The sequence below is a fragment of the Sciurus vulgaris genome, assembly GCF_902686455.1.
Source record: "Sciurus vulgaris genome assembly, chromosome: 8".
Taxonomy (NCBI): domain Eukaryota; kingdom Metazoa; phylum Chordata; class Mammalia; order Rodentia; family Sciuridae; genus Sciurus; species Sciurus vulgaris.
This window is the reverse complement of record NC_136468.1, coordinates 61,710,599-61,721,507: the sequence shown is the minus strand read 5'-3', so window position 1 is coordinate 61,721,507 and position 10,909 is coordinate 61,710,599.

Below are 10,909 nucleotides of genomic sequence, written 5' to 3'. Positions count from 1 at the left end.
CCAATATCACCCTGATACCTAAACCAGACAGAGACACATCGAGGAAAGAAAATTTCAGACCAATATCCTTAATGAACATCGACGCAAAAATTCTCAACAAAATTTTAGCAAATTGCATACAAAAACATATTAAAAAGATAGTGCACCACGATCAAGTGGGTTTTATCCCAGGGATGCAAGGTTGGTTCAACATTCGGAAATCAATAAACGTAATTCATTATATCAACAGACTTAAAGTCAAGAATCACATGATTATTTTGATAGATGCAGAAAAAGCATTTGATAAAATATGGCATCTCTTCATGCTCAAAACACTAGAAAAAATAGGAATAGAGGGAACATTCCTTAACATTGTAAATGCCATCTATGCTAAGCCCATGGCCAATATCATTCTAATGGTGAAAAACTGAAAGCATTCCCCCTAAAAACTGGAACAAGGCAGGGATGCCCTCTTTCACCACTTCTATTCAACATTGTCCTTGAAACTCTAGCCAGAGCAATTAGACAGACCAAATAAATTAAAGGAATACAAATAGGAAAAGAAGAACTCAAACTATCCCTATTTGCGGATGACATGATTATATATTTAGAGGAACCGGGAAATTCCACCAGAAAACTTTTAGAACTCATAAGTGAATTCAGTAAAGTAGCAGGATATAAGATCAATGCTCATAAATCCAATGCATTTTTTATCCATAAGTGATGAATCTTCAGAAAGAGAAATTAGGAAAACTACCCCATTCACAATAGCCTCGAAAAAAATAAAATACTTGGGAATCAATCTCACAAAAGAGGTGAAAGACCTCTACAATGAGAACTACAGTACACTAAAGAAAGAAATTAAAGAAAACCTTAGAAGATGGAAAGATCCCCCATGTTCTTGGATAGGCAGAATTAATATTGTCAAAATGAACATACTACCAAAAGTGCTATACAGATTCAATGCAATTCCAATAAAATCCCAATGACATTCCTCACAGAAATAGAGAATGCAATCATGAAATTCACCTGGAAGATTAAGTGACCTCGAATAGCCAAAGCAATCTTGAGCAGTATGAGTGAAGCAGGAGGTATCACAATACTAGACCTTAAACTATACTACAGAGCAATAGCAACAAAAATGGCATGGTATTGGCAGCAAAATAGACAGGCAGACCAATGGTACAAAATAGAAGGCACAGAGACGAACCCACAAAAATATAGTTACCTCATACTAGACAAAGGAGCCAAAAACGTACAAAGGAGAAAAGATAGCCTGTTCAACAAATGGTGCTAGGAAAACTGGAACTCCATATGGAGTAAAATGAAATTAAACCTCTGTATCTCACCCTGCACAAAACTCTACTCAAAATGGATTAAGGAACAAGGAATTAGACCAGAGACCCTGCATCGAATAGAAAAAAAAAAAAAAAAGTAAGCCCAAATCTTCATCATGTTGGCCTTGGACCAGACTTCCTTAAGAAGACTCCCAAAGCACAAAAAAATCAAAGCAAGAATCAATAAATGGAATGGATTTAAACTAAAAAGCTTTCTCTCAGCAAAGGACACAATCAATAATGTGAAAAGAGAGCCTATAGAGTGGGAGAAAATCTTTTCCACATGCATTTTAGATAGAGCACTAATCTCCAAAATTTATATAGAATTTACAAAACTTTACACCAAAAATACAAAGAACCCAATCAATAAATGGGCCAAGGAACTGGACAGATACTTTATAGAAGAAGATATACAGGCAATTAATAAATATATTAAAAGAGTTCAAGATCTCTAGTAATTAGAGAAATGCAAATTAAAACAATGCTAAGATTTTATCTTACCCCAATTAGTATGGCTATCATCAAGAACTCAAGCAATAATAGATGTCAGCATGCATGTTGGGAAAAAGGCCTACTTGTATATTGCTGGTGGAGTTGCAATGAACTTTAAATGAACCCACCTTTTGACCCAGTTATCCCACTCCTCGGTTTATACCCAAAGGACTTAAAATTAGCATATACAGTAACACAGCCACATCAGTGCTTATAGCAACTCAATTCACAATAGCTAGATTGTGGAACCAACCTAGATGCCCTTCAACAGATGGATGTATAAACTGTGGTATATATACACAATGGAATATTATTCAGACATAAAGAAGAACAACATTGTGTCATTTATAGATAAATGGATGGAATTGGAGAATATCATGCTAAGTGAAATAAGTCAATCCCAAAAAACTAAAGACTGAATGTTTTCTCTGATATGTGAGAGATAATATATAATGGGGGTGGGGATTGGGATGTGAGAGAAGAATGGAGGAACTTTAGATTACATAGTGGGAAATGAGAGGGGGAAGGCGGCGGGGGTATGAAAGATGGTGGAATGAGACCGACATCATTACCTATGTACATATATGATTACACGAATGGTGTGAATCTACATCATGCAGAACCATAGAAACAAAAAGTTGTACCCCATTTGTGTACAATGAATCAAAATGCAGTCTAAAAATAAAGAAAAATAAATAAATAATTTTTTTAAAATCTCATATTATGAAATATTTTGTATTTGTCTTAGTTTCCTCTTAGAGAATAAAGATAGTGATGTCTTTTTCATTTTGACACAGCTCCCCATTAATGGCTCCTCAGGGGCCAAGCTACCAGCCAACCCACTGATCCCTGTGGAGAAGTGGCAGCAGAGCAGTACTGCAATGGAGTGGCAGCCCAGGTGGTTGGAGGACAGACTTGACAAGCACAGCCCATGGTGTGTGGGACCCACCATGGGCTGTCCCGAGGTGCTGCAATCCAAGGTGCGCCAACCTTTCAGGATTGGGCATGGTACCAGAGAACTGCTGAAGAAGCCCACTGCATGCGGCATGGTAGCTCAGAACCTCCAACCACACGTGATGCAATGACCTCAACCACCTGCTTTCCAACATGCAGCTAAAAAATTGAAGTGGGGCTGACCGGAATGGATGTCAGGACCAGAGAATTGACCAATAACATTAGTACATTAGCTTTCCAAACCTAATTAGCATAAATTTGGACCATTAGCTTTAGTACATTTCCAAACCCTAATTAGCATAAGTTTGAAAAAATAGCACTGACCCAAATACTATACAAGCCCCAAAACCAGCACAGTAGGTTGCAGAAAACATGCTATAATGTCCCCTCTTGCACTGCAAAAGTTCTGTTCCTGGTTGTATTCTTCAGTAAATCCTACTCTTAAACTCACTCATCCTGGTCTAAGGATTTCAAATTCGTGAGACAAGAATCCATGAAAAAACAAGAAATTAATGGTGAGCCCCTGGGGTCTGCTGCAACAATGGAAGGCACAATCCACCATTAATAGCTGCAATGCTTCTGGGCTGCAGAGGCCTGCAATCTTATGCAGACCCCATCCTCTAGCAGAAGTGGAAAAACTTCAGTCTTACCTGCCAGCAGAAGCAGGGAGTTGAGTTTCATCTCTAAACTCCAATTTCAATATGGAAGTCCATCATAGAATTATAATTGTTCATTTGATAAATTTTGTGAGTGTTCTTACCCTAAGGAAAATTCTGTAGATTTTCAAACTGACAGCAGGTCATGTTCTGAGATACATGTTACAGTGTATAGTATTTATTATGGCTAATCTGAATTGTGAACTTGATTGAATTAAAAGATGCCTAAGATTAAGAGGCTTCTGAATGTCTTAATGAGGGTATTTCGAGGGATGATTGGCATGTGGGACAGCAAAATGAGTTGGAGACCCACCCTAAGTGTGGACCCCACAGTTCAACAGGTTGGAGGCTTGGATGGGACAAAAAGTTGGTAGAACAAAGAAGCAAAAGCAGATATAATTTCAATTCTTTTTGAGTGGGTTTTTTATTGCTGCTGTGATCACCTGGAGACATCCAACTCTAGTTCCTTCAATCTTCCAAAGTGGATTCTGCCCAGTGACTCTCCAGGGAGTTTCCAGGCCTTCAGAGCTGAGCTAGGGAGGTATCTTGATCCCTCTTGTTCTGAGGTTCCAGCTTCTTGGCAGATCACTTACTGGTTCTTCTAGCTCTCTGGTCTACAGATGACATTTGTGGGACTATCAGACTTTTGGTTGTGTAAGTCAATTCAATAAGTCCCCTTTTTAATCATATATACATTTAGATATATACGTATATATATGTATGTATACATGTACATATATATATTTGTATACACACACACACACATAAATAATCTCCTATTGCTTCTGTTCTTTTAGAGAACCCTGACTAATATATTATTAGTGATATCCCATTCTTTGGATATTAGTATTTATAAGAATTCATTATATACTATTAAAAAGGAATACCACCAAAATCAATTCAACACATGCTTATTAAACTATTAATCACTATTATATGACTGCTATTGTGCTAGGTACTAGGATTAAAAAAATGATTGAGATATGAAGCTTATATTCTAGCTGGCAAAAGAAAAGCATAATAGATGATATGTAATAAGTAGAGGGAGTGCTATAATATAGCATAGACCAGATAATGTATGATCAGCACAAAGGCACAAGAAAAACTGAAGACGTCACAGAACTGTGCCTTCTTTTTTTTTTTAATAAAATTATCTTGAGATTAAAGCAGAAGATTTTCATAGTTCTTCTGACCAGTTTGAAAAAAAACAAGTGTGGACCATCTCAGCATATATTGTGTCCTCCCTCTGTGGTTCACTGGTGTCAATATTTTCTTGTGACCCATGTTTGTGGTTTTGTGGTGGCAGTGGCAGAGAGCGTGGAACCAAAGCTCCAACAGGACAGGTGAAGACATGAATCTGCCCTTTCTTTCCTCTTTTTCTTCCTGAAATTCATTTTTGCATTTTTATCCACAATATCCATAATAATTCCCTTCATGATAAAGAGAGTAGATTCGCCTCCATTTTCAAATCTTTAGTTCCTGTTTCGGGTGAGACCATCTCAAGGTTTTGTATTTAGAGATCATCTTTCTAGAAAGTTTCCCTTCTTTTATATGACAGAACAAACCAGGGATCTGGGGTACAGGGTTCATTGTGAGAAGCTGTGACATCCTGGAATCACTGCTTCAGTGCTGACTGCAGTGTCCTAATTAAACATTGAGCTCCCCTATAAACTGAGTTGTGAATTCCTCCCTTCTAACAAAGGGGATTTCATCACGAACTCCATTCTTTAAATCTTCCTCGTTCACTTAGACAGCTTGTTTCTAAACACATTATCAAAGTACATCAATTCCCCAGGAAATAAAATGAGGATGAAGTAACAGGGCCAATAAGACAGCTGGGCTCTGCAAATATTTGGTCTGTGAATTCTCTTGCATTGCATCTTCAGCAAGTTATTTATTGAGACCTCTCATCCACAGAGGTGGCTGCCCCTGTACTCACTCATTCAGAGCCACTGTCCACATTACCCCAGCTTGTCCTAAAGCATCCACCAGCATTGTTTTTACCATCCTTAAATTTCCATCCATGGTTGTTGTGTTCCTGATATTGAAACCGAAATTGTTTCTTCTGAACATTATTGGGCAATAAATCCCTCCTGACCGTTTCGGCATATTCTAACTCCAGGACCACCTCTACAACTCTCTTCTTTACCTCTTTTGGTGTTCCTTTTTCCCTCTGGGTCATATCCAACCCTTACCTACTCCAATCCTTCCTTACGCTGGGGAATGAATATGGCTCTTATCGCCTCTTCTCCTTATTTTAAAAGTATCCTCCAAGAGAGATCTATTGTAACTTGTAATAGTTCTGGGTGAATGGAAGTCAACACAAATCTACAATCAGTTTTGGATTCCCAGTTGGTCATTCTGTTTTCTTTGCTTTTATTCTTCCTCTTATAAACCTCCAAAATCCAGCCAGAAATATGTTGCATTGGTTGGAAATCACTCATGTCAGTTCAATGGCTTTGTAATGTGTACAAGCAGACCTAAACTTCTCACCATGGTCACCAGGACCCCAGTATCTTGCTTTCTCTGCCTTTAGGGTCCTGACTCACACGTTTCATCTGCTCTCTCATGTACATCCAGTCACAGTTTTTCTTCCCTTTTCCTAAAATCCACCAGAACTGTTCTTGATTCCAGTCTTTTCGTAGCTTGTTCCTCTGCCTGGAATGCCCCTATCCCTGATTTATGCATGGTTCCCTCACTAGACTCAAATTTTCCTCATGCACTTATCTCAGTCCAGTATATTACACATGGTTTCTTTATTTTCTTCCCTGTAGAAAGTACACTTTCTAGAAAGAAGACTTCACAGAGACTTTGTTCTTTTCCCCACTATGACCTTCATGCCTAAAGTACTGCCTGCTATATAATTAATATTCAGTAAATATTGAAAAAGTAATGAATAAATGGCATTTTCAGCATCGGGGTCATACTAATAAAAATATCCAACATTTATTTAATATCCATTTTACAGCAGATAAGTTCTAAGCACATTTTACAAACTGTCTCAATTAATCCTGAGAATAGCCCCATGAGATTGGTATTGTGATAATCTCAAAACTGAGAGGTTAGAAAATGCTTAGCTAGAAAGACAAGACCTGGTATTCTGACTTCACAGCCTGATGCTACCTAGCCTCCTATAAAGTATATGAGAAAAACTGCTATATATACAATCTAGCTGAATGATCTTACTTTCCTAATGGACATTCCTGGGGGAGGCTAGCTAATAAAATTTGGAAGATGCTTAAAGCTTAGAGCCAGACTCTTCTTCATCTTTCACACTTTTTGGCCTTTTGGAAGTCATTTAACTGGGGGAAATTCTCTAAAAGCATTAAAGCCTCAGTTTTGCCATTTATAAAATAGACTAATAGTATCTAATTCAGAACATTCTGTGAAGAAAGCAGACAGTTATATATAGAGCATAACTTCACATAGAAGGATTCAGAGAAAATGCCCCACAATGGTTATTTTTGTAGGATATTGGTTGCACTCCTGATAGTTCTGTAACTGCTGATGGTGTAAAGTCCTCAGCATGATTTTAAGTTTCTCTGCCAGAATGAATTCAGATTCAATGGACCATACCCATGGAGCTGCAAAGAGAATGGACAAGAGACCACGGAATAGGATATTGAAGAATTTTATGAAAAGTTTATTTCCTAACACTGAGGATGACAGCTAAAATCTTAGAGGAAATCTAAGCTCCAGGGTAAGTAATCTCTTAGTAACTCCAAGGTTGCCAAGTGATGGAGAAAGAACTCAATTAGAGGAAGCAGTGTATAAGGAACCTGCAAAAAATGAAGCCCCTCAAGGTGCATGACCTAATAGTGATTTATCAGACTGTCTGCTGGCCAGTGTCAGTGGGATAAAGAAATTGGAGCAATAATAAAGATAGCAAACTGTCCTTGGAAATTCTGAAAGATGCTGAGGGGGTTTATGCTGGAATAAAATAATAGCATTAATTGAAGTAACAGCAACCACGTGGCAAGAGTGTTAAAAGCACTTTATATATAAACATGATTTTACCCTTTCAACCTTATGAGATGATCAATATTATCCCCACATTTCAGATAAGGACTCCAGTAGGCACAGAGACATTAAGTAACACAGCCATATTAGCAAGTGGCTGCTGTGAGTCTGTTTAAGTAGAAGAAGCAGAGGGTTATCCTGGAAGAATCATGGAGATGGCCCTCTGGAGCCAAATGTTATGGTTTGTACGTGAGGCATCCCTCAACCACTTCTGCGTTATTGAAGAAATGTTCAGAGATGAAATAATCAGATTATGAGAGTTATAAGCTAATCAGTGGATCAATCCACTTGATGGATTAAAATTCGAATGGACTACCTGGGTAGTAGTGGCAGGCAGGTGGCACATGGATGGAGGAGGTGGGTAACTGAGGGCATGCCTTTGGGGTTCACATTTCATCCCTGACACCCCCCCCCCCCACTCCTTTCTTTCTGCTTCCTGGCTTCCATGAGCTGAGCAGTGATCCTCCACCAAACCCTATTTTTTAATTTAATTTTTAAAATTCATTCTAATTAGTTATACATGACAGTAGAATGCATTTTGATAAATCATATATAAATTGAGTATATCAGACAAAAAATTTGGCCTTCACCAAACCCTTTTGTTTTGATATTCTGCCTCACTTCAGGCCTAGAACAATGGAGTCAGGCAACCACAGACCAAACCTCTAAAACCATGAGCCAGAATAAACAGTTTCTCCTCTAAGTTGTTCTGGTCAGGTGTCTTGGTCACAGAGACAAAATCCTCATTTACCAGAGAACCCATTATATACTGGAAGTATAGGTACAAATATTGAGGAGGATGATGGTGATTTGCAAATCCTTAAATTGAAAGAGAAACTCATCACACTGTTGGCTCATTAATCTAAAAAAATGTTGATGGTAATGATGTGAGATATATTCATTAAATGATATTTAAATATGTGGACTATGGCAATATAATGAAACTCCTCCCATTTTTGTCTAATTATGTAGGTATTTTTGGTCACTGTTTTCATATCTGCAAAAATTAGGAAGAACATATTTTTGAACTTTGTTTCATTCTTTCAAGTGAGACTCATTCACAGGTGATTTAATTAATTATAGAAAAAGAGGCTCCATCCTTCTCATTGTATACATTTTCACTTAATATTTCTTTTTTTTTATATATAACAATTTTCCAGATTTGAAAGATAGTTATGTTCTTTGGTCAAATTGTGATAACTGATCAGTTTAATTTAATCTAAAAGAAGATTGGTAATTCTTAGCACCCCATTGTCATAAAATATTTAAAATATGAATTTAATGATATGCATATTTTTGTTGAAGAGGTATTTGATAGTAATGTATTACAAATTTTACAAAATTTATTGTATTAGGTTAAAAATTTTAATGAATAGATTACAAATATATATAGGAAAAGTGGGACTAATAAAATTTCTATTACAAAAAGAGCATGTTCTTTGTTATTTTAAATTATGACAGGTACAAAACTTTATATAATAATATTTTGATTCCATTGTCACTTAAAAAGTGATGTAACTTTTGTTTTAAAATGTCAAAATTTACATCCTGTGATTATATCCTTTGCAACTACATGATCTTATGATAACAAAATTTATATGTTAACTTAAAACTGAGTTAGGGGTTACAAATTTTCCAAAATACTCTTGTAGATACTTCAGTAACAAAGATTGAAAGCCACTACTGAAACTCATAGGATATATTCAATGAATAATTCTCGCTCCAAAGAGTATGGGAGTAGACCTACTTGTCTGGGGTGGGGATGATGAACACAGAAATCTGTGGCTCCTATGTTTCTAGCTTACTTCCAGACTTGTATCCTGGGAAGATTCAAGATTTCAGAAGGACACACACACACACACACACACACACACACACACCAGTGGTTTTAGGGAGGAGGGGTGCTCCAGTTGTTCTCCAGAATGGTGCAGGAATAGCAGAAAAATCCCTGTTCACCTAAAGTGTGTTTGTTTGTAATAGAAGGCACACCTGCCCTGAGCAGACTTTGCAACAGGAACAAGGGACAACTCAGAGGACACATGTGAACTGATAGCAAAGTTAAATAGAAAAATGATGTCACCACAGATGCTCATATAGATAAATGGCATTAGGTATCTCCTGAGTTATTTAGATGCAATCTAAAGTAAAAGAGGGACAAAAGGTCAAATGAAGCAAATGATTTCACCCTCCTGACTGAAAAACAATAGCATACAGTATAAGAAGTCCACTCAAATCAGCTTAATTCTCACAATTACTTCATGGAATTGATATTATACTTCAAATTTTAGAAGAAGAAACAATTCATGGAAAAGGTTTAAGTAACATATCCAGGTTATATTATTTATTAGTGAGGAAACTAGAATAGGAACTTGAAGCAGAAAATGACATTTGTTTTGAATTTAGTAGTCAATAAATTGGATATAGCTGTTTGTGAATTTATGGGTGCATAATCCATGGATACACAACCATACATATATACATAAAAGCATCCTCAGTGCTGCACTGTGTCCCAGGCATATGGCATAGCATAGGTAACATCTCCATCACTTTGGTTTCCTGTGGCCCACTTTCCTACATGTGAGACAAACTGACTGTCAATATGAAACCATAGCTTACCACAATTGCCAATTCTCATGAATTCAAAAGAAAGTACTTTCAGTATCTGATTTCTCTGTTTTCTTATCCATGATATAGAGAAATGAAGATGATTATAATTTGCTTCCAAAATCAATAGAAAGAAAAATTAAAACATATAACTTCTCTTCCATATGTAAAATTATAATAATTACATTATGAAAGACCTAAGAAAGTAGAAAATTAATCTCATGAGCCAAAGATCATATGTATTTTGAAAAATATCCAAAGAAACAATAGGGATGACTTTTATTTTTATAATAATCTCATCATATATCCATTTTGCCTTGCAGAAAAAAATTAAATTTTTATCTCATAAAATCTTTGGATGACATTGGTTTTTGTATGAATAAGTCAGAGAAAAAAAAAACACTTAAGGAATAGAAGCTTTTGTTCTTGGGGGTTGTGAGGTAACCTTACATAGAATAAACAGTTTTAATATGTTTGTTATAATGTCATTCTTTAATAGCATTTTCTGTAAGTAACACTCAAGCATGGCAACGTAATAGCCCTGAGAAATACACAATTCAAACAATGTGGGAAGGAGAATTTTATGAGGTGAATAGAGAGTCACTAGAAGGAAGATTGCATTTTTTCTTTTTCTTATTTTTTAATTTTTTTTTTTTTTTTTTTTTTTTTTAATTTTGGAGCTAGTTCTTTTAACACTTGCTACCTGTATACTGTGAAGGTAACAATGTTGCAGAACCATAAAAATTGCAACATATTCCAGAAGTTACTTAAGAAAACAATTTATTGACAATGAACTTTACCCCATTGGCATGTACTCAGAACTTGTTGGGATTTATTTTGATTTTGCAAGGGGGGGTAGTATTCTTC